At 38.2% G+C, this 25,612-nt stretch overlaps 1 protein-coding gene across 3 annotated transcripts in view; it reads left to right on the plus strand.

The window, feature by feature from the left end:
- The first annotated feature begins 15,326 nt into the window (after window positions 1-15,326).
- The window catches only part of pam (peptidylglycine alpha-amidating monooxygenase), a 67,675-nt gene continuing 57,389 nt past the window's right edge, over window positions 15,327-25,612 (plus strand). The window contains exon 1 of one of the 3 annotated variants that reach the window (XM_060896707.1): window positions 15,327-15,579. The gene's annotated coding sequence lies outside the window, so the exon portion shown is untranslated. Of the gene's footprint in view, window positions 15,580-19,746; window positions 19,845-25,612 lie in introns of those variants that run through there. The other 2 variants (XM_060896709.1, XM_060896708.1) reach the window with 2 other exon arrangements.

Genomic DNA, 25,612 nt, shown 5'->3' on the forward strand with positions numbered 1-25,612 from the left:
GCACATAACATAGCATATATATATATATATATATATATATATATATATATATATATATATTACATGTTACATATTGCTACACGTAATATAACATATATATGTATAGAACATAATATAACATACATATATATATATATATATATATATATATATATATATATATATATATATATATATATATATATATATATATATATATATATATATATTCTTATATTATGTTCTATACTTTATAGTATATAGTGTTTTCTTCTGCAAACTGCGACAAAGTTAGAAGCACACAAGTTGTACAAAATATCTTTATATGCTGTAGCACTACAGTTTCCCTTCACTGGAGCTAAGAGCTAAGGGGCTAACACATGTTCCAGCACGACAGTACCTTAGTGCACAATGTGAGGTCCATGAATACACCTCACCAGACATCAATGCACACTGTCAGTAACACCTTTTTGCTGAATGGAAACATCCTCACAGTCACACTACAAAAAATCTACTAGAAACCTTTGGAGAAAAGGGAAATTATTGTAACAGCAAGGGAGGACTAAATCTGGAATGAGATATAATACAAAGCACATATGGTTGTGATGGGGAACAGACAGTTCTCGAAGACAATGTGTTTGAAGCATGAAACATAGGCAAGTGTAAGGATCTGAGTGATTCTGACAAAGACCCAATTCACATGGTTCTTACTTTGTGATGTACCCCTACCTAAACATTGTTACAGACCAAGAATTACCCTTCATGGCAACGGTATTTCCTTATGGCAATGGACTCTTTCAGCAGGATAATTCTCTCTGCCACACTCAAAGATTGTTCAGGAATGGTGTGAGGAAGATAATAAAGACTTCATGTTGTTGACTCAGCCTCCAAATTGCTCAATCCATTCGTGGGATGTTCTGGACAAACAAGACCAATCTATGGGGACCCAAATCTAAAATTTACAGAACTTAAAGGATCTAGTGCTAATGTCTTAGTGCCAGATACCACAGCACACATGCCATGACTGAGATGTTTCAGTGGTACAAGGGGGCCTATACAATGTTTTGGTGGTACAAGGGGGCCTATACAATGTTTTGGTGGTACAAGGGGGCCTATACAATATTAGACAGGTAGCTTAATTTCATGGTTTATTGGTTTATACTGAAATTTAGGTCATCTGTTTTGAACACCAGTGTTAATGTAAAATTAGGTAACTGACTTATTGTGAAACAGAAATGGGTTTTACAGGAGGCACATTGGAAATTATTGGATATTAATATTAAGAAAGGTTTAAAATAATGAAAAGTGTGCTGATTCATTGTGTTAAATGGAATAAAGGTGTGTTAAAATAAAATGACAAAAAAATTATGTGTTAGTCACTATAGTAAAATAGATCATGGTTTATTAATGACAGTGGCTGTGTAATTAGCAATTACAGTTGCCTAGAACACAATAATCCAATGCTTGTAGTGTTCTGGGTCACCATGTCATATAGTAACCATATATAACATGAAGTACCATAGTAACACTTTCAGACTGTATGCTACCATAAATTCTGCCTGGGCGACAGAATATTGCCTTTACTCTTATTAAAGGTGAGACATAATGCTCACCGTTATATGGCTAAGTGCATTTAAAGCCACTAAATTCACAGAAGTGTGGCATAAGACCTAAACACCATTTAGTTGAAAATATAATCCAATAAGGCCTACCTCCACAGGTCCAGCCCATTATTCCCAACAATGGAAGGCATATGGGTAATGGCTCAGATGAGATTTCATCCCAGGCATACAAGACATGAATTTGCTTTTAAAAAACGTCTTGTTCTGCAATGTATTAGGTCTCAATCTAGGGTCATCGCTTAGCCCAGATCTTACTCCTGAAAAATGAATGATAGCTGCACTCAGATAATTTAACCAACTTCAAACAGCACACATTTTTTATTTTTTTTTTTACAAAATAGGGGGTGCAGTGAATTGGCAATTGCTACAGTATGATCCTTGTAAAGAGTGACACTGAAATTGAAGCCCTGCTGCTCATGTGGAGTTCAGGACAGACATGATCTTAGAGCAATAGGGTTCTATGGGAAATAGCAGTAAAAGCTTAGAGAGAGAGAGAGAGAGAGAGAGAGAGAGAGAGAGAGAGAGAGAGAGAGAGAGAGAGAGAGAGAGAGAGAGAGAGAGAGAGAGAGAGAGAGAGAGAGAGAGAGAGAGATATTTAATATGCCTTTTAGAGGAAGGAAATAGAGGAAATTTCTCATATGGAGGAATGGCTTACTCCAAAGCACTCTGTTCCATGATAATATAATTGTGAGAGAGTAAGGAAGGTAAATAAGGCTAGTTAAAAAGCATGGCTATATGAGACAGGGAGGAGGGAGGAGGTAAAGAAACAGGACTGGAAAAGAATGTCTTACTTTAATCAGGAATGAAGAAGGGCACAATAATAATACTGTAAAATATAATATAATGAAAAACAATTAGTAGCTATGCCTTGTTGTAATTAAATAAAGTGAAAAATATAACAGGATGAATGATGAATGATGTTGATGTTAATGGAGCCCTTATATGGGCTTGGGTGGATAATATTATATCATCTTGGCATCAGTCATAGCATTCAGTAACTACAGCAATACAAATATGTTCTTATTTGTATTTCAGTGGGCCAATTTCAGTGGGCCAATTTCCTAACTTTCAAATTACAAAATGTGATCACAAATGAATTCTGTTGCAATTCAGAAAGATTTTGAGTTTCAATGGGATGTTCTGTAATGACAGCAAAAGTTTTGAAGTAATATAAAACATACACTATTGTTTAGTTCAACCAAATATTCTTTTCAGACACTGTGTCTATTAGCAATGTGTCTATTAGCAGTGTTTCAGCAACCCCCCCCCCCCTTTTTTGCATTTTTTTACCTGGAAAAATCTCCTGAGTAATTTGCAGAAATAATTGAAATTGCGCCAACATCACAAGAATCCCACTGTTTTTGGAAAGTGGACAAAGGATAAATGCTTGTCTGGCAAAGACTCTACAGAATTGATGACTCATCATGTAGCGAGGAAAGTGAGAGTATCTCTGTTGGAGTGGGCGCCAAATTCTACCAACTGAATCGATTTAGGAGGACAGACAGAAAGGTGTCTCCGGGACACAGATCAAAGATAAGAGAACAGAGGAACAGTGTTCTTTACAAGCCCAAGGATCTTTCACAGATTGAGAGAAAAGGGATGTGATAAGATGAGCACTGACACAGGTAATAAGTCAGTCAGCTTAGGCAATGGGAGAAAGAGAAACAACGAGAACTTTTTATAAACACTGAAGACCAGTGCCAGATGAGAATTAGACAGAGTTAATGGTCCTATACAATAGCGTACTAGGGGTAATTAGCTGTGAAATCATCACTGATAGGGTGAGATCTAAAGATTTGTTTCTTCTAATTTAAAGACAAAGAGGTCATGTGCCAAATCCAAACATGATTACACAGGGATGAGAGGGTTTTTTTCCCCTTTGACATTACTCATTCTTTTCTATAATGACTCAGTGACCCATTATTAATGTACTGAACACACAACATTCAGCTGGATGACTGAGTCTCTCTATTTCCCATTAATATGTGATATTATCTGTTATCACAGATGTGATAACAGCACATTCAGAAGCAGAGTACAGGCAATACAGATAATAGTTTATTGCATATAATAATAATGATTCATATAAAGATTTAAAGCTTTATTTGTACATGTTTTATTTCTTGTTTTTTTGCTGAGATTGAAACCTAATCTGATTTTATGCTGTTGTCATTCTTAGTTCAACATTTTGTGTTATTCGAAACGCTTTTCTGTTCACTACAGTTGTAAAGAGTTGCCGTTCGATTTATTGTAGCCTGTCAGCTCGAACCAGTCTGGTCATTCTCTGATGACTTCTCATCTCAACAAGTTGTTGTGCGTGAAAATCTCAGAAAGTCTGCGGTTTCTGAAAGCAGCCTGTCTGGCACGAACAAGCAAGTTACAGTCAAAGTCACTGACTTTGGCACAAACAAGCAAGTCACAGTCAAAGACAATTTAATTCCCTTTCCTAGCCTGCTTTTGATGAGTTTTGCTGCAAATGCATCAATGTCTTAGTAAAGTGGCCAATGTGTACATGTACAACTAAAAAAAAGCATATGTGGAATTTTGTAGCTCAATTAAATGTCCTTATTTCTAAATTTCAATCTAGTGGATTTATTGAGCAATTGAGCCATTTAGAGGGGGGCACGGTGGCTTAGTGGTTAGCACGTTCGCCTCACACCTCCAGGGTCGGGGTTCGATTCCCGACTCCACCTTGTGTGTGTGGAGTTTGCATGTTCTCCCCGTACCTCGGGGGTTTCCTCCGGGTACTCCGGTTTCCTCCCCCGGTCCAAAGACATGCATGGTAGGTTGATTGGCATCTCTGGAAAATTGTCCATAGTGTGTGAGTGCGTGAGTGAATGAGAGTGTGTGTGCCCTGCGATGGGTTGGCACTCCATCCAGGGTGTATCCTGCCTTGATGCCCAATGACGCCTGAGATAGGCACAGGCTCCCCGTGACCCGAGGTAGTTCGGATAAGCGGTAGAAAATGAATGAATGAATGAATGAATGAGCCATTTAGAGTTTGAGGTGTTTGCAATTGACAACCTGAGGTTCTCCCAACAGGTTTAATGCACAGTGCATGAGAACTTTGTAATACGACAGAATTGGAAATACTACTTGCAGTATTATTAGTACATAATTATCATTTTCCATGCTTCTCATAAATTCAGCTACATTTAGCTATCCCTTGCCATCCGAGTTTCTATCCCTTCCCTTGTTATCCTCTTCCTGTTTGTTTTCTCCTCAAATATCTTGTACTTATTGCCCCTTTCCCTCCCTTCCCCAACCTGATCTATCGCCACCATCTGTTGTTAGCTCCATCACACTACCTGCACATGGCTGCCGATGTCTCTCTCTCTCTCTCTCTCTCTCTCTCTCTCTCTCTCTCTCTCTCTCCACAGAGTGTCCTCTTCCTTTTCAGTGCATTGTCTGACATTCTTGCCCTCTGATCTCTCTGCATCTTCTGCTGTTTACTCACTCTTTCACCTCGGGCATATCCAACACCACCCACCACCAATGACTTTCATGCCATACAGTATGGCCCATACTTTCACTCCAGTTCCTATGGTGTCCAATGTTTTTGAAGAACCTACAAGAAACCTACTAATTACTAATATTCAATGCATGTACTAGGAATTAGAGCTTTGGTGTCTGCATGTTTGAATGCCCTTTTTCTGTTTGTCAGCTGGTCAGGTTAGTAAAATGTTACTTATATTTCTAAGATAGTGGTATTTGGTTTCTTCTCAAATGCTTCTTTAACTTTTTACTAGATCATAACATTTGTAACACTCTTTTTAATACTCTAAGACTTTGATCAACACAAAGAAATTTAGTTATCTAGAATGTTATTTTTATCTTGAAAGAATGAGACATACTAGACAACTAAAGTTCCACAGGAATGTCACCTCAGTTGTTCCTCAGATAGGCTCCAGTAGCTTGCTAACCATCAATGATGTCACAAGAATGACAGTAATTAAATGCTGTCCAATGATGTCATAATGATGACAGTAATTTAAGACTGTGCAATGATGTCATAATGATGACAGTAATTTAACGCTGTCCAGTGATGTCACAATGATGACATTAATTTAACGCTGTCCAGTGATGTCACAATGATGACAATAATTTAACGCTGTCCAGTGATGTCACAATGATGACAGTAATTTAACGCTGTCCAGTGATGTCACAATGCTGACTATAATTTAACGCTGTCCAGTGATGTCACAATGCTGACAATAATTTAACGCTGTCCAGTGATGTCACAATGATGACAGTAATTTAACGCTGTCCAGTGATGTCACAATGCTGACTATAATTTAACGCTGTCCAGTGATGTGACAATGATGACAATAATTTAACGCTGTCCAGTGATGTCACAATGATGACAGTAATATATGGTTGTACAGTGATGTAACAGTGATGACATTAGATGTAATGCTGCCTAATCATATAACAATAATAACATTCATTTAAATCATTCCAGTGACAATCAATCATTCATGTTAAAATTAATTTCAATGTATAAGGCAATGTAACAGTCATTCATGACATTCATTTAAGCATGTATTTTTTTAGGTTGCCTAGTATTTATTTTAAAAACTTGTATTTCAACAACTTGTAAAACTTATTTTAAAATCACTTTAACAAGTGATTTTGTTATTCTTTGAGCTTAGGAACAGGCCTTGGATAAATATTGTGCAAACATAAATGAATCCTTGTTTCGGTATCTATATGTATGCGATTTACTTACAAAATATACATGTTCCTAAAAAGGATTGCACTATCTATGTTCCTACTATGTAACAGTATCTATGTACCTACCTACAGTTTGTCCATATTGATTATTGATGACAAACATACTGGATAGGTAACAAAAAACGACAGGTCATCAGTTTTGTAATATTTTATGAACACACAGGTTGTTTTGCTAAAAATGTTGAGTGAAATCTGTGTTTGCTGTTTCTCCTGTTTTTTCCTGCCACCTCTAATTCTAGTTGTTTTTGTCAAATCTTTGTGGTATTGCATGACCTAAAATCCTTATCCGCAAAGATGACAGTTATCCTTTGATGTCTTCTTGCCTTTGCTGTAAAACGTCTGCTATTCTTTGAGCAATTAGTAACTGCTTTCATGGTCATAGATTCGTTTTCATTTCCAATCTGTTTACCATACCTTATTGTACATTGTCTAGCGAAGGCTTTTCTGTGGTTATAGTGTAAAGTGAACTGTCTCTAAATTTTTTATCAGGCTTCATCCATTATGTGGCATCTCTGTGACAGGGAACAGACCAGCAGGAAGCAGTAAAGTTCAGAGAGTGAACTCACTTTTATGGGTCTATGGAGACATGACCCAATTCTCCACTTTCACAAATGTTTTCTGTCACAAGCTGTATTTACAGCTTGTATTTAAGGAAATGTTTATGGTGTTTTGCATCTCATATCTTTTTTGAAAGCTGTAAGATCTAGAAACAAGTCTAAGATGCAAGCTATATGACATGGTGTGCCAGAAAAACTCTCAATTCAATCTGTTTTGAAATCTGTTTGTCATGTTGCTTGTGCCACCGGTTAATATATTTGCAAATGCAGCCTCATTCCAGCACAGCTCCATTTACATAATGCTTGACTGAATGGTTGCGACTGAGTAATTTTTTCACTCAGACAGTTTGAGATCTGATGTCCATTACCAGAAGAGCAGGATGTCAATCAAGCTGCCAGGACACAAGTCCACTTACTGTGATTTTGAGACATGTCTCCATCAAAGCAATTAATGTTTGTTTGTCTGCTGTGTGAGGATTAACCAACATATTGACAGGTGCTGGCTGCTTAAATTCTTCAACTGGTTGCCTAAAGGTTTTTTTTTCTGTATTCATCCATGCTGAATGCTTCACAAGAAGCCGATTTTAGATTTCGTCCTCCGATACTTCATTATATCAAACAGCAGATGATACGATCCCATTAGTCTCTCAAAACCTGCTGTAGAGAAATGTGTCATGTTAATTTCCCATACAAATATTGGAGTGTCAGTTTGAGCAATGTGTCTTATTGGTGTTCCTGTGAGACCTAGCACAGCTGTGCTTTCCAATAAGCTTGGTTAACATGGAGAAATTGTGTATGTGTGTGTCTGTGTGTATGTGTAACAAAATAGAGCTCTGTGATTGATTGGTGCTGCAGAGTAAATTCCCCAGTCTGGCTTGCCGGATCACACAAATGACAGTCAGTAATGAAAACAGAGGGCCTACTGCTGGTGGACACAGTGGCACACAAAAGACCAGAGAACAAACAGTGAAGACTTTCCAAATAGACTGAACTGTGGGGGTAAAAGATAATACGAGCAAAAATATATACCTGTGAAACTTGTTCTTCTTTTTTGCCCTTAAAGCACAGCAGGAAGAACTCAGTGTGTGTCAGTTTATGATGAAGTGATGATGGAGTGAAATTTGTGCAGTGTGTTTGGGAAGATCATCAGCAAACTCCTGTTGAGCTGTGTGTGCTCAAAGAAGATATATATACCTAATATTGTAGGAATTCAGTGTATTGTGTGCCAAGAAATCATGTGTAAATTATCTGTTAATCAACTCCCTCTTTCTTAGCCCTTACACATCAAAACTGAACTAGATGGACTTATCCTATAGTCAATGACAGGGTGTTACAACCTTGTTAACTTGCACTTTATGCAATTTTTTAATGTCTAATTTCCTCATGTCTCTTTGTCCTGTTGTACACAATAGTTACTGTAGCATTTTAAGGACTTGTTTTTGGTTAATTTTCAACAATCATCAAGCTTGCAGAAAGAAAAAACAAGAAGAAGAAGAAATCATTTCCAAATATATTGTGAGGCAGAAGGGGTTACAGAAAATGAATATTAAAGAGATTAACACAGCCTTGGAGAACATTCATTTAGAAAGTTCCTCGATAAAGTTTTAATATATGATCAGTCTTTTCCATGGGTGTTAGACAAATTAACTGTTATAAAAAATAAATGCTATTCTTGTGTGCAATTGAGCATAATATACTTCATGCCTGTCTTTCTTTCTGTCCCAGGAAGCCTGGATAAGTAGAACACATGGGAGTAAATTTGTGGGATGGGCAGGTCTCTTAGGACTCGACTACAGACATCTTTATCCCTTAGGGTAGAAACACTTTGCTATTACATGACTAATCAAAAACCACATGGCTAAGTATCATCTCCAGTTGTTAGAAATAAGGGAGCTTGTTAATCTGCATTCAGGGAATCTATTGCACACTGGGTGCAGGAACCAGGTTTGCCTTCAGATCTGCTGGCTTTGAAAATATTATAATTATATTATATTATAGGTTGTGTCTTGTTAACAGGGTAATGTTGATTAGCTCACTGAGCCATAGCTGTGTAGCTGTGTGTAATAACAGCTCTTTTCGTTTTTAATCCAGATAGTATTGCATGAAATTATGAACAGCAGGATAAAATGTGACACTTGGGTTTTTTTATTTATTTATTTAAAAAGCATGATGTGTTTGCCCTGTCTAATTATTTGCTGCGATGCCACTAAACACGATTGACATGTTGTTTGCCCAACTGTAGAAAAATCAACACTGATTATTTAACATTCACTATCAACATAGGACATATGCCAACATGTTTGCATGCAAATAGTGGGTCCTTGGTAGAAATGTGGAGTTAAATTATATACTTTTCTATAACTGATAGACAAAATATTAAATTGCAGGGCAAAAAAAAAAAATCACCAAGTAGCAATCACGTCACAGTACTAAGATGTGTGAATATACAGTATATCTGGGCTAGAAAAAAAACAGCCATAGCTTCTACATAGTATTCTGTGTATTTAATTGCAATTGTAGGTGTTTTTGTTGTTCTTGATTCCAGAAAGTAAACATTTTCCATTTGAAGTCACTATATATCAGTAAATTAGATAATGTGAGTTTCAAAATTTTTAAGCATTTATTTATGTACATATATATTTATGTATTTGTTTGTTTTCAAAGATAAGGAGAACTTACTGGTAGACTGTTTGCACCATTGTGCCTGCTTTGTTTAAAACATGAAATATATATTTTTAGCATTATAATATTGTGCAGTCATAATAACAACAGTAATATTTAATATTCAAGATTTTATTCGTCGCAAACTCAGTTATATTCAGTATACAATTTGCAATGAAATGAAAACCCAGCCTACTCCTCCTTAGACTGTGTATGTAAATATAGATATAATATATAAATAAAGAAATACGAAGAAAAATAATATTTGTATGTAATATGCACACAGTGTGTGTACAAATTGTGTAATTGTAAAATGCACTAACAGTAACGATACAAAGTGCAGTGTGTCAATGAAGTGAGAAGTGACAGAGATTTATAATCCAACAGCATTGTTAGGTATACTTTTGATTGTTAAAGATGTAAACATTGGAATAAAACTACATGCAGCATATAAGCACGTTTCTCAAAATACTGTGACTGTGAAAATCCATAAAACGGTGTCTGGGGGTCTGTGATAGAGCTTTGTTAGAGTGGCATAAATAAAAACCCACCATTATCAACATTATTATATTATCCTAACCACCAGGTTGGGGTTGTAATTGAATGGAATTAATACAGACCTCAATAACTCCAAAAGAAATAGGTCCAATGACAATTTGAACTAAATGTGCTCTGTATGTGGGAAAATATAAATAAAAAATAGGAACAAATTATTTTGTAAATAAAAAATAAAAAAGCCTTTTTTCCCCAAATAGTTTATTTTAATAGTATTTTTAATGGTATTTAAATAATTCTGATATATTCGTTAAATAATTCTGCACTAAAGGGATTAAGTAAATCTTTGGATTTATTTATTTATTTTGGTTTTATTTGTCTATTTAATTATTTCAATTAAGCATTTTCTTGGCTGTTATACATTTTGAGAACCCCATTCTCTAGAACCCCTCCCTGCCTTCTCTTTACACTTTTTTTTCATACTTTCTTTCTGATCTTTTATAGCTCTTTTGCACACTGGGTGCACACACACGCACAGACACACATGCACGCACGCACACACGCGCACACACACACACACACACACACACACACACACACACACACACCGAGCTACATCTACATTCATGACTTGTGAAAGGATTCAGGATGTTGAGTCCAATCTGACCTCAAAGTGCACAAGTCTGTGAAATAAACAATTTCCACATAGTGGAATTTAAATAAATAAAATGTTGCCAAAGATTTAACTCACATTTGGGCTTGTGACCTAGAGCCATTTATCAAGTGCCCACACATGTCATGTTGGAAATGGAAGAGGAACCATGTGGATAAACAGGATCAACCCTGTCAGGCTCTGGAGTTTAAGCAAAAAGTGTAAAGTAACAGGGCAGTTTGATTAGTTTTAATAGTGCACCAATGCACAGTTAGATATCAGGATATGGTGAGATGACATGCTCCAGCGCCTTAAAGCAGAACCTTATCATTTTTCTATTGACAAAATCACATAGGGTGAAATACAATACAATACCAGGTGATGGCGCACTTCTCAAACACTTCATACATCCTTTTTTATTTTCTTTATTATAATAGATGTACTTGTATTTGTTTAGAGGAATATTAATTGATGTATTTGTTTAGAGGAATATTAATGCTTAACATCTGTAAATTTCTACAGTTTTAATGTGTATTAACTTGGCAGCTCTGGAGAACTGCATGTATACATTGTTATGGTCTTCATGGCATGAAGCAAAGTTATTTGGGTGTATGATGTGCTAGCAATTAATATATTACATGATTGTATATGGGCATGATTGTAAAAATTGCTCAATTGGACAAAGCTTAAGATGTTTTGAAGGAACATTCTGCCTTTTTAGTGCATGTTTGAAGATTTGAAGCTTTATGGCTTTATTGGCTTACAATGAAGAGATCTTTATGGTTTAATAAGATATGACATAATCTATAAATGACACACACACACACACACACACACACACACACACACACACACACACACACACACACACGTGCAAAACAGTGATTTGCAATAGCCTTGAGAATGATAACATTTTAAGAATGACTTTTTTCCTGCATCAGTATTATCAAAACAGTTACAGTCAAATCATGTATTATGGTGTTCAAGAGAACAAATAGTGCTTACAAACGACAGTGGCATCATCGTAAGGAAACCCATTGTCTGCAGCACAGACCTCATTGATTTAACTGTGACAGATAACACAGATTTAATCGTGTGTACTGCTTGGGTCTTCAATCTAGGAACTTTCTCTGATCCTCGGATTCTCATCGGTAGCACTCATTATTTTGTTTCTATTTTTGATACCCCATCCATAGATATACATTATAATTCACTTATTAATGACTCAAAATATTTTTAAATAGCTAATTTTGTTTGTACAGATTTACAACATAGTCTTCATGAAGGCATGGCCCCGATTTTTAATTTTTTTAAACATTTGTTTGTGTCACAGACAACGTCTCGCTGTGTGCTGGGTCATTGTCTTATTTAAGGCCATTCCCATCTGTTTTCCCATAGATATAAAGTGACTTGATTTCTCTACTGCAACCTAGGAACAATAATTTAATAGTGATATATGAGGAAATAAACACATCACAGCTGAGCAAACCTGCTTTCAGGCCCAATGCCTTGAATTCACAATATTGTTATTGGATATATTGCTACCATGGAAACTGTGTGGTGAGATGCATGGTAGGGAACAGAGAATGACCATGTGTGTGTGTGTGTGTGTGTGTGTGTGTATGTCTGTGTGTGTGTGTGTGTGTGTAAAAGAGAGAGAGAGTATTTGCTTTTGATCATATCCAGATTCTCCCAGAAAGGCATTACTATGCCGGGCTTTTGGAGATTATTGCCAATTGAGTTTAATTAACATCTGATAGCTGTGCATTACAGTGTTCCCTGTTATGAAACGCTCATTTCTGCCTGTCTATTGAGAGTGTAGACTGTCTGCTGTGTCCTGGCAGTGTAGGCAAATCTGAACTGAACCATATGGCTTCATAAGAGCCTACACGATTTACCATAGAATATTTATTCAGTGTGTCTCCACAGCTTTTGGTTTTAATTTAATTATTGTACATTACAATTAGAATTTAATCAAGTATTCTACATTAAACTGCTTGTCAGACCACAAATGTACTGTCATACTGTATATAATTATGTACAGTATATATTTTTTTGTTTAATTCATTACATCATTCATTCATTCATTCATTCATTCATTCATTCATTTCCCTTCTCGCCCTGAGATTGTTGCTGTGTATTATAAATGACTATACTATATAAATCACTATATTAGTTTCATTTACTTACATTCAAATTTTTGCCAGCTCCTGCATTATAAAGAATTATTACCTTACAAATCTAACCTCATGAAACTGACTGATGCTGTGGTGCTTTAATGTCCTTCAAATAAAGTCAGAGTAAAATTTATGGACACTCTCCATGCCCAAATCTTGACATTATCTATGAGTCTTTGTCTGTGTTAACTTGGAATGCTAACTGTACATTATGTGTTTTACAAGTTAAAAAAAAAAATTTGTAAATATACATAACTAATGCTAATTATTTATATCAATAATAATTTATTAATAAAAAACTGTCGCATCGTAACATCTTGATTATTTTCAGAAAACGGTACAGTACACTCCACATTGTGTTTGATTGCTTACTTCTTATTCCCTTTATCCATTTCAGATTCACCTCTTTCTCAGTTGGACATGTTACCAAGCGGTAAACACACACATACACACACACACACACACACATAGACATGCACACACAGACGCACACACACAGACAGACACACATACAGACAGAAACACATACTGACACGAACACACACACACACACACACAGACACGCACACACACAGACACGCACCCACAGACAGACACACATAGACAGAAACACATACAGACACGCACACACACATATATACACACATTCACACACACAGACACGCACACACAGACACGCACACACAAAGACAGATACACACACACACAGGCACACACACACAAATAGACACACACACGCATGCACACACACACGCATACACACACACGCTCACACACACACAGACACACATACAGACACACACACAGACACACACACAGTATATATGACACAGCTGAGAGCAAAGGCCATATATAACTGGACTGCAATTTCCTCTTTAGCTGAAAACATCCTTGTGTCTGCTTTTCAGTAAGCATTTAGACTTTCTTATCCTTGCTACACTATATCACTGCAAATTCTTTTCCTGTGAGCAGTGGAGGACAAAGGCTTTGGATAGTGGGCTAATAATAATGAGTGTGGGTTGGACGCTTGCCTAGATGAGAGAAACATTACACTGACTGCCAGTGTTGCCAAACTGGGATGTTATTCCTGACCGGAATATTTGAATCACAATAGTTTAGAGGAATGGCTTTGTTCTAACTAATAAAATTTCACATTCAGAAATACAAGCATCGAATGCACAAATATTTACACAGCCTTGAATGATCATAACACAATTAACAAATCAATACATATTATTGTTTTGTTTTGTATCTTAGACATAAAAATAAAAATGTACACATTTATACAGAAATCAAAGTCTTTCAAGAACATTTAACAATATAGAATAGTGCACAACTAATGAATACACAATAGGGCCAAAGGTATTAGGACACCTTAATATGTCTATAAGTAGGATTTTATTCCACTGGAACTAAAGGGACCAATTCTACAACATCTAATGGAAAACCTTCCCAGTGTGTGTGTGTGCGTGCATGTCTGTGTGTGTTTGTGTGTGTGTCTGTCTGTGTGTCTGTGAGTGTGTGAGTGTGTGAGTAAGTGTGTGCGAGAGTGTGTGTGTAAGTGTGTGCGTGAGTGTGTGAGTAAGTGAGTGTGTGTGTGTGTGTGAGTGAGAGTGTGTCTGTGTGTGAGTGCGTGAGTGTGTGTGTGTTTGTGTGTGTGTGAGTGAGTTAGTGTGTGAGTGTGTGTCTGTGTGTGAGTGTGTGTGTGCGCGTGTGTGTGTCTGTCTGTGTGTGTCTGTGTGTGTGTCTGTGAGTGTGTGTGAGTAAGTGTGTGCGAGAGTGTGTGTGTGTGTAAGTGTGTGCGTGAGTGTGTGAGTAAGTGAGTGTGTGTGTGTGTGTGAGTGAGAGTGTGTCAGTGTGTGAGTGCGTGAGTGTGTGTGTCTTTGTGTGTGTGAGTGAGTTAGTGTGTGTGTGTCTGTGAGTGTGTGTGTGCGCGTGTGTGTGAGTGTGTGTGTGCGCGTGTGTGTGAGTGAGTTAGTGTGTGTGTGTCTGTGTGTGAGTGTGTGTGTGCGCGTGTGTGTGAGTGTGTGTGTGCGCGTGTGTGTGAGTGAGTGTGTGTGTGTGTGTGTGCGTGTGTGTGGCACAGAATACTGTTGGAATGTTTATTGTCAATGCACACTTTTCTTTATAATCCTAAGTAGATTTTGTAAATGAAATTAAATTTAATGTCATTTTGTGAAATAAATGTAGAGTAAAATTTCACTCAAAAACACTTTCATCCTTTGTTGGATAGAGAAGAACAGCTGCTGGTTAAAATATATTTATTGAACGCCATTGAACCGAAAATGTCTAAAAGAGTCGGTTCCTACTGATGAGCTGAGTCAGATGATTTAACTCGCTTAAAAGATCCGGAATTCCCCTCCCTGGGGAAACAACTCGCGAGCCCGTGCATGTAATAACGCTAATCACGAGCGCCCCCTATAGGCGGTTAATCCGAGTGCGTACGTGCGTGTTTATCGAGTTCTCCTGAGCGGTTATTCTGGCCTGACGGTTCTTCTGGAGCTTTGAGGATTTCTGGAGCAGTTGGGAAAATCCAGAAGTGTCTCAGGATATAAAACAAACAAACGGTAAACAATAACTGCTTCTCGTTTAATTCTCCGGTGCCCCGTGTGTCTGTAATGGGAGAAACAACAACTTTTCCAAGTTCACACAACTTTTCCTGGAGGTTTTAAATGAACACACGAACTAAAATCCCTAAAATGGTGAGTTTATGAATTTATATAAACCCTCATTTATTTATTTACATATTTATAAAGTTTATTTTGTCTAGAAATGTCTCATGTTTAACTCCAGACTATTGACAACCATCTTGTTTATGTTCTCTGTTCATGTGTATTAGCATTGGCTAACGTTATGTATGTGTAAATAATTAATTATATATATATCTATGTATGTAACTTTTACTTGTACAGCTGTGTATTTGTACCAAAACACTAATTTATATCTACTTAACGTGGTAGCCTTTGGGCTACTGATCAGAAGGTTGTGGGTTCGAATCCCACGCCCACAAAACCGTCACTGTATTGCCCCTGAGCAGGGCCCTTAACCCTGAATTACTCAGCTGTATAAATAAAATGAGATAATGTAAGTCACACTGGATAACCTGGTTCCTGTCAAGGTTTCCTCCTTTTACCATCTAATGACGTTTTTACTTTCCGTTCCTCAGACTTTTTGGGGATAAATACAAACACATTTAAATATCTCTAATATTAATCTTGATTTTTTTTGTATTATATTCATCTTTATGGGGGGCACGGTGGCTTAGTGGTTAATACGTTCGCCTCACACCTCCAGGGTTGGGGGTTCGATTCCCGCCTCCACCTTGTGTGTGTGGAGTTTGCATGTTCTCCCCGTGCCTCGGGGGTTTCCCCCGGGTACTCCGGTTTCCTTCCCCGGTCCAAAGACATGCATGGTAGGTTGATTGGCATCTCTGGAAAATTGTCCGTAGTGTGTGATTGCGTGAGTGAATGAGAGTGTGTGTGTGTGCCCTGCGATGGGTTGGCACTCCGTCCAGGGTGTATCCTGCCTTGATGCCCAATGACGCCTGAGATAGGCACAGGCTCCCCGTGACCCGAGGTAGTTCGGATAAGCGGTAGAAAATGAATGAATGAATGAATATTCATCTTTATATTAATCTTTACAATAACCTTTTGTTTTATGTTTATGTTCTGTAAAGCTTCTTTGAGACAGTCAATTGTAAAAAGCACAATAGAAATAAATTTGAATTGAATTGAATTGAATTGAATTGAATTGAATAAGGGCGTCTGCCAAATGCTGGAAATGTAAACGTAATCTCTCTCTTTCATGTGCGTGATGAAGAGCCTGTTGTTAGTCAGAAGTTAACTTAGCTTAGTAAAACATTTAATTCGCTTTCTGACCGGTTTTGGTCCAACACTAGGATTAGTTCCTTATGATTGTACATGTTTCAAGTAAAAAGCCCTTCAGTGCTACAGTACGCATAAATATAAACGTTTACCTGAATGAAAGCAAACCTGAAACACAGCGACTGCACATTGCTTAGCTTAAAATATTAGTGCAAATATCACACCTCGAACATTAGCAAATATCACACCTCGAACACAAACATTAAAATAGCCATTATTCAGTCATAGGTAAAGAATGAAACACATGGCATGAAAAATCATCAGCATTGGTGTAATGTCACATGACTCGAAGTGGAGTTACTTTTTAACAAGATGTCCTTTAAGAAGTGCTCTGTTCCTCTTATAACTAAGGTACGATCCAGTGATTACGATATTTACTTGAAATAAATAAATAAATGTCAGAAACTGGACAGCACAAAGTAATAATACAGTAAATAGATTATAAAAATGTGTAAATTCAGTAATCACTGTAGTAACTAACTGTAGGAGTCTCTGTTGTAGCCCTCGTAACTGTGTAACAGTCAGAAAGGTGTTCAGTACACAGGAGTGTAGCGAGAAGGAGCGAGACAGTAATACGTACACGTATACCAACCACACACACCTTCTGAACTGTGCGTCTACTTATTTATGCAATTATCTGATCGTGTAGCAGCAGAGCACTGCATCAGATCTTACAGATAGCAGCTCCAGGTAATGTTCACATCAACTATTAGAAAAGGGGGAAGATGTGATTTCAGTGGTTTTGCGCATGGTTTGATTGTTGGTGCCACATGGGCTGGTTAGAGTATTTCTATAACTCGTATAATCTCTAGGGATTTTCACACATAAGAGACTCTAGAATTTACTCAGTTAAGGAAAAAACATCGAGTGAAAGAGGTTCTGTGGAGTGAAACAGCTTTTTCTTGAAGGACCCAACAGTGGCAGCTTGGCAGTGCTGGGACTTGAACCCTGATCTTCTAATCAACAACCCAGAGCCTTAACCACTTGAGCTACCACTATCCAGAAACAGTTTTTTTATATATCTGGTTGTGTATAGCAGAGGATGATTTTATTCCATTGACCTCTGGGTTATGCGTTCAGCGCTCAACTCAAACCCACCATCCGTGGATAAGGGGGCCAATGACTTACCCTATAAGATAAGGCTACAGTAATGCAGCTAACCACTCTGTGTAAGTGTGGTGAGTAGAAAAGCATCTCAGTATGTCTCAACGTGTCAAACCATGGTAGAGGTAGATGAGCTCCAACAGCAGAACAACACATCGGATTCTCTTCTCTCAGCCAGGAAAAATTCAAAGATCATGGTGTTGCTGTGATTTATCGCTTGTAAGGTGCAGGAAGTAATAAAAGACTAATAATCCGCTAATAAAGAAGAGGACATGAGCCGACAAAAGTGGAAATTCGTATAAATCCTGTTGACATTTATAATATGTTTAGATATTTATCAAGCGAGTCTTGGGGGGAAAAAAACAGGAAACGTTTTTTATTCTAGAGCTTTAAATAAACGATCTTCAATAAAAAGCTTTTCAGGGTGGAGGTATTTGTAGAATAGTAGGACTTAGTGCTCTTAGTTCTGGGTTATTTTATGTAGCTGTGTGTATTTCTGTAGCACTGCAGTCCTATGGGAACGTCGTTTCATATCACCGTGTACTGTGCCGGCTATATGGGGTTGAAATGACAATAAAGCATCCTGACTTGCCTCGACTCAGCAGGATATGTCCTTTGTAGCTTCACTTAGAGGAACTAGAGGATCTCTGAAGCACATTTTGGCAGCCGGTTTTTTCTTTTTTTTTTCTTTTCTTTCTTCCTTGAAATTTCACATTTGCATAATTTGTACTGCTGGGAACAAATATTTACTATAAATGTCCAAAAGTTATTTTGACACATCGCTTCATATGCATATCAGCTCGGGCTGCACTGTAGGCAGAGCAAGCTTGGCGCACCTGGGATTTGAGCTCATGACCTTCTGGAGTCAGACACCTTAAACTCTTGGCTACCACAACAACTAATCTACTTATTCACATCTACCATCAACAGTTAAAAAAAATAAGTAGTCATTTTTTCATAAACAGTTACATAGTGAGTCTTGTATCTTTAATGAAGAATCTGTGTTAAACACTTTCAGCTCTTGTAGTACTGAAGACAAACAAGCAGTTTCATGTACACAGAAACCGTCTGTCTCATATTTCAATCCCAATACTAAATCCTTGAGATGACTTGGTTGTTTTTATATAAATTGCTCTTTATCTGCTCGAACGCTTTCGACCACTCACAAGCGCTAATGTGGCGGTTCTAAGCTTTCTTTATTTGATAACTACATTTCCCTTATTTCTCTAATACACAGCTAAATTGGAAAAAGCAGAAAAAAACACTAATTGCAAACACCATTTGTTCAAATTCTATAGTCATTCTGGATGTAAACGTGGAAATGTTTAGTAATAACATTGGGATTCTAATGTTAACGGTCCTAAAGTGTGCCGGTTATTAGGATAGTAGTAATGAGGAGCTGTTGGCATTAGTCTGTTATAAGCCGTGTCTCGCTACAGTTACGTTGTGTTGTGGTTTTAAACACTACTAGAATTTTGTAGTTGTTTTGTTTAAACCTATTTCTATTTTAAAACGTTTCAATTATAGAAGAAATATTTCAAACATTGCTTCAGATACGTCTACAGTAGCTTTCATCTTTCTGCCCTCGGACAAAGAAACATCTGTATTTTCCTAAGGTCATGAGGAACAGAACCTGTGGGTACAAAGGCATGTGGTAAAGGTCGCACCGTTATTATTCACGCCTGTCCAGTTGCAGCGCTTCATGCCCCATGGCCGCTCTCTTACGTTACTGAGATGCCTGGTTGTGGCGCACGCATCTGTTACCATAGTTTCCTCTTCGTGCGTGTGGGTGTAGTTGTGTGTGTGTGTGATGATGATGATGATGATGTCAGCGTGCATGCTGAGCCCCCCCGCCCTCTCCCTCTCTCTTTCTCATCTCTCTCCATCTCCCTCACCCTCCCGATTCAGTGGCAGCGGAGAAGCAGCTGTCCTCTCGTCTGTCTGTGGAGCTCATTCATTCCTCGCTACGTTACAAGCAGGTAGGCAGCCTGACCAGCGACTCGCAGTTTCAGGGCTACTCTACCACTCTTCTCTGTTTGGTTTTGCACGGCGTAAGCCTGTGTGTGTTTTGGTTTGCTTTAAAATATTTGATATACGGTTAAAATTGAATGTGAAACTGTGTGTACAGGGCAGAGGGTGTGTGAAAGGTCGGTCAAGGGAGAAATAGCTACTAATTCAGTCTCGGCTACATGTTTGGGAAACTCAGCCGTTTGTTGGATGTTTTCTGAGCTGTGTGCGATGGAGAGAGAGAGAGAGAGAGAGAGATGTGGGATCAATTGAAATGGCATTTTTTGTTATTTAAATATCTCTTTTGTGCATTTCTTCACCAGTGTCTGTGAAATAGATTGCATACCTTTTGCCTTTGTGTGCGCAGCCATTAAACTCCAACTTATCGTTTTCATTTTGGAAGAAAGCCGTAGAAACTCTACAGTATGTGGGAATAGTTACAAAAGGGATCATTTTAAACACATCCCAGTTTGTATTCTTCACAATGTGCTCAGTGCTAAAGTTTGATTTGCTTTTAACTGTAAGTCGACAAAACGTCAAAACTTTAAAACACACATCGCAAGTGAAGCTTTTTATAGACTGTTTTGACACCTTTTTTGCTTTGTATTATGTCTTAATTCTGCATTTTGACTCGGTTGAGCTCGTAATAATAAAAGTTAATTAAAGTTATGAATCTTCTGTTCTACAGGGTTTTGTTTTGAAGGTTATCGAAGAGAACCAAGAATCAAAGTTGTGGTTTCTGATTCTCTATTTTATCTTTAGACTTCTGTTACTGTCTGTTCCTTAAGTAAAGGACTGTCAAATAACGATAAGGTGGCCAAGTTGAGACTTGTATTGGTGTTATTTAAAGCGTAATAATTTCGGAGTAAACTGTCAGTTTGTGGAGTGATTCGTTTGGTGAATAAAAGCGAATCAAGGCAAAAGCTTCATTGCTTTTCTGGGAAACATTGTTGAGTTTCAGTATCGACACAATTACATGACATGTTTATTTCCCCTGACTGACTGAAGGCTGAAGGTTGCTTCACAGAAGGTTTTTTTTCTCTCTCCCTTTTTGCACCACAACTCTGCTCTAATGTTTCCTCTTGTTTACTAGTTAAACAGTGTCCTGATAGTAATGCTTTAGGTTTGTCTTATCTCACAAAGTACACAATGATTTTTTTTTTCCATTGGCTCTCATGCTTCCTGCTTATGTCACAGTGAGGCTGGTGTCATGATGGCATATGGACAGTTCCTGCTGTTGGAGTGGCATCTCCGCCCCCAGTGCTGCTCCGCAAACACAGAGGATCCTCATCTCCCTCTTCTCTCTCTCTCTCTCTCTCTCTCTCTCTCTCTCTCTCTCTCCTCCCCCAAGCCCAGCCTTTGGCGCATGGCTTCTTGCCTTTGCCTCCGTGCTCTGTGTTTCATCCTCCTGGCTCAGTGGAACTGCATTGGTGCATTGGGACAGAATGATTTCCAGCACTCATTTATTTTAACGATCAGACATGGTGGACATGCGCACAGAGACATTCCAGCTGTTCCACATTCCACAGCAAATTCCACGAATTAGAACCGAAACACATGTTTCTGTAAAGCCATTACAGAAGATCGGGAATGTTTCTACAATTACTGAATGAGCACTCCTCGTACAGCTGGGCTCTTTAATCCTGGAGATTAGAGGGACGCAATACAGTAATTGTTCAACATGTAAAAAACACCTGTCTCCCAGTGCCGGTGTGAATGAGCAGGGGGTCCGGGGTGGACTGTTGTGTTGCTGTGTGATGAATGGATGGTGAAAGGAAAAGGCCTTATTTACAAAGCCCGGGTCAGGACGACCAGCCCGCTGTCAGTCTCGTGAAGCGGCAGGGATGCACAGGAAAAAGCCAGCGGAAAGAATTGAGCGAAACCACGTCTATGCCTAGAGCACTCAGTGGAGCACTAAACGCAGAAAGTGCTCAAACCTCTGCTCTTGTCAGCTGAGTGATTTATAAAGCTGTGATATTGTGGGAAAGATGCACTGGAGAGCGTGAAGCTGAACCCGCACATGCTTTTGTGTTCAAAGGGCTGTTGTGCTTAAATTATATGTATGGAGTAATTATCGATCGAGTGTAATTATATGCTCAGGTTGTTTCGTTACCTGATATATTTGTGTCACATTTAATAGAAGAGATGAAAGCTGAAGCTGATCCATCATATAATTAGATAAGTGGAACACCAGCAGCATCAACAGGACACCACTGCCAACCAGTCTACTCCTTTTTGTTCCTAATTATTCTGCCTGAAATAAACCTTTAGTAGACATCAAACAGGAAGAAAGCTACCGAACAACTATTTCAGACGTCGCTGTAACCCTGACCCTGTTTGGATCAATTGTAACCTGCTGGTTACGATAGCAAATAAAGAATATCACACAACAGACTGAAAAATAAAGGTGTGGTGTGATGAGTTGTGCATGTACTGTATAGAAACAATAGCATAGTAAGAACGATAACGGACTAGAATAAATGTTTCTGACTACCGTCTGAACCGTGCTGTTATGCAGGAAACATGCACACCTCCTGATCTAATTTAATCTAATCTACCACACAGGTATAATTTCATATAAATCCTACAAATTATTCAACTAATCCTCCAAGACATCACATGCACGGATAACCAGAAACCTAATTCCTCCTTCGCCTAGTGGCTGAGACATCAAAATGAAACAAGCACAAAGTATTTTGTTCAAAACAAATCAGCACAAACAAATCGTACACTTTTAGTTTGAATTGTGCTTGTTTTTGAATTAAATGTAATAATGACATAATAATAATAATATAATAATACAATAATTCACAGTGATGTCGCTCTTAGACATGTGACTGAGGTGAAATGATCAGAGGATTTGGGTCAATGCATCAAATTTAAGGCGAGAGAGAGAGAGAAAGAAAGAATGAGAGAGAGAGAGAGAGAGAGAGAGAGAGAAAATATATAATAAGAGGCTTATTTTGGATAAACTATTTCACATAAGATAACTTTATGTATAGTCCACAAGACAAAGTAATAACTGAATTTACACAAATGAGGCAGTTCAGAAGTTTACAGCTCTTCTGCTGTTGAGGTCAATCCACCTCATGGTTCTGTGTGTACGCTAAGATGCTTTTCAGCTCACCATGGTTGTACAGAGTGACTGTATTAGTCACTATAGACTTGTTGACAGATGGACCCAATCTTATCAACAAGGCATTTCAGCCCATCTGGTAGCAGCATCCATGCCACAGTTCAAGTCACAGATACCCCTTTCAACCAAAGAGAACCGGGTGCTGGTTCAGAGCTAGCGCTGATGCTGGTTCAAAGTTGTTTCCACTGGCGATCCTTCTAAGAACCGGTTTGCCTTTCCATCGGTTAGAGAGCCGTCACAGAGCCGAATCTGACGTAACTGTATACGTGTCACGTTTTCCAGCAATGTCAGCGCAGCAGCGGCAAACACAAACACAACATCAACAATGGCGGATGTTGCTTTACTGTTAATGCTCATGGCTTTGTAAACCTACATTGGCATCCAAACACGGCGAATCCAACGTGTACGTGCAGCTCCATGTAATTTGTATAAACGGAGGTTGTAATCGAGAAAGTACATAACATTAATTTTTTCATTAACACAGAACAAAAGGTAGCCTTAGCATGTAGCTACCTACTATCATGTGTGCTGATAACTGATCATATTGCGGTAAAGTAAAAGTGTATTAAACATTAGTATACTTAAGGTACATTATCTAACATCTTTTCTTCATTCTGATGTTTGATGAACATTATCACTATGTTGCTGCCGTCTGATTGGCTGATTCGATAACTGCAGGTGTTCCTAATAAATGTGACTGTGGGTGTGTGTGCACATGATTCTGATCAGTTTTTTCCTAAGGAGGCTAATTTGCCTGTTCCTTCCTCTTGAGCACTCAGCAAGCATGCTGTTTGTTTCTTCAGGCATTTGTTCGTTTGAGTTGCTCCTTACTTACGTGATGATGATGAACACAACAAGGATGTGGCGTAGCTGAACATCAAATCTGAAACTTCCATCACCCCCTGCTGCTCGCTCCGTCTCAGTAGGAGCCTGGATACGGACTTCCACCTGAAGCTGTTTATCTAAACCGTTAACATTCAGGAGCAGATTGACACGGTTCATGCTATAAACATATTCTCAACACACATCATTTGTGTTTGTTTGTTTGTTTGTTTATCTATCTATCTATCTATCTATCTATCTATCTATCTATCTATCTAGCTATCTATCTATCTATCTCTTTTTGTGCAGTTTTCTGATAACAAAGTAAAGAAATAAAAGCACATGCACACACTTATGTAGTTCACGTTACATGTAAACATACATTCACATTTGTGGCAGTTGATGTTCAGGGTGATTTATATTTACCTCATTTGAGCAATTGAGGGATAGGGGACTTGATCAAGGGCTTAGCAGTGGCAGTCCTAGGATTTGAACTCACAACCTTCTAATCAAAAGTACAACACCTTAACCACTAAGCTACCACTTCCTGGTACATACCGGTTACATACATATATGTGTATATATATATTAGTGGTGGGTCTAGACAATCAATGACATCAGTGGTCTGGAAACCGTTCGTATCACATGTAGGTTTATTCACCATCTGGCAACAACAGTGTTCCAATCGAAAATAAAAAATATTATATTATGATGATGGGGGGCACGGTGGCTTAGTGGTTAGCACGTTCGCCTCACACCTCCAGGGTTGGGGTTCGATTCCTGCCTCCGCCTTGTGTGTGTGGAGTTTGCATGTTCTCCCCGTGCCTCGGGGGTTTCCTCCGGGTGCTCCGGTTTCCTCCCCCGGTCCAAAGACATGCATGGTAGGTTGATTGGCATCTCTGGAAAAATTGTCCGTAGTGTGTGATTGTGTGAGTGAATGAGAGTGTGTGTGTGCCCTGTGATGGGTTGGTGCTCCGTTCGGGGTGTGTCCTGCCTTGATGCCCGATGACGCCTGAGATAGGCACAGGCTCCCCGTGACCCGAGGTAGTTCGGATAAGCGGTAGAAAATGAATGAAAATGAATGAATATTATGATGATATATACTTATAGTTGTTATTGAATGAATACGCATATGTTTGAAACATATGATTAATGTGTTAGTGTTTTGTTATGAATGACATTGTTATTTAAACCGATCACTCTTTAAAAATTCAGTCCACTGGAATAGCATCGATTATCATGTTGCTACGTCACCTGTCAGGAGGTGGGATATGTTATGCAGAATTTGAACAGATGTTTCTTAAAGTTGATGTGCTACAAAAAGTAAAAATTCACAAGTGTAAGGACCAAATTGTGATGGTCAAGACACTTTTATCCAAGGCAACTTATATTTATCTTATTTATACGACTGAGCAGTAGAGGGTTAAGGATGTTGGTCATGGGCCTATCAACAGCAGCTAAGTGGTCCTAGGATTTAAACTCACAACCTTCCAACAGCTTAACCAATGAGCTACCACTTAAACAATTGGGGTAAACCAGTGACAAGGTCAATGGCACCCAAGACTTACACATACTCCCTAAAGCGCATCACATTTCCTAGTTGTTTTTTTGGGTGATGCTCTTACTGAGTGTCCTGCATAGAATTTGGAAAATTTAAAGCTCGAAAAAAAAAATTTCACAATGCCAGCAAAAACCTTTGGTGAACTTGATGTTAACGATATACTTGTTTATCATTTTCTTCAATAATTATTAATCAGGGGGGGGAAAAAATCTCAAATGTGT

The sequence above is a fragment of the Tachysurus vachellii genome, chromosome 20, assembly GCF_030014155.1.
Source record: "Tachysurus vachellii isolate PV-2020 chromosome 20, HZAU_Pvac_v1, whole genome shotgun sequence".
Classification (NCBI taxonomy): Eukaryota; Metazoa; Chordata; class Actinopteri; order Siluriformes; family Bagridae; genus Tachysurus; species Tachysurus vachellii.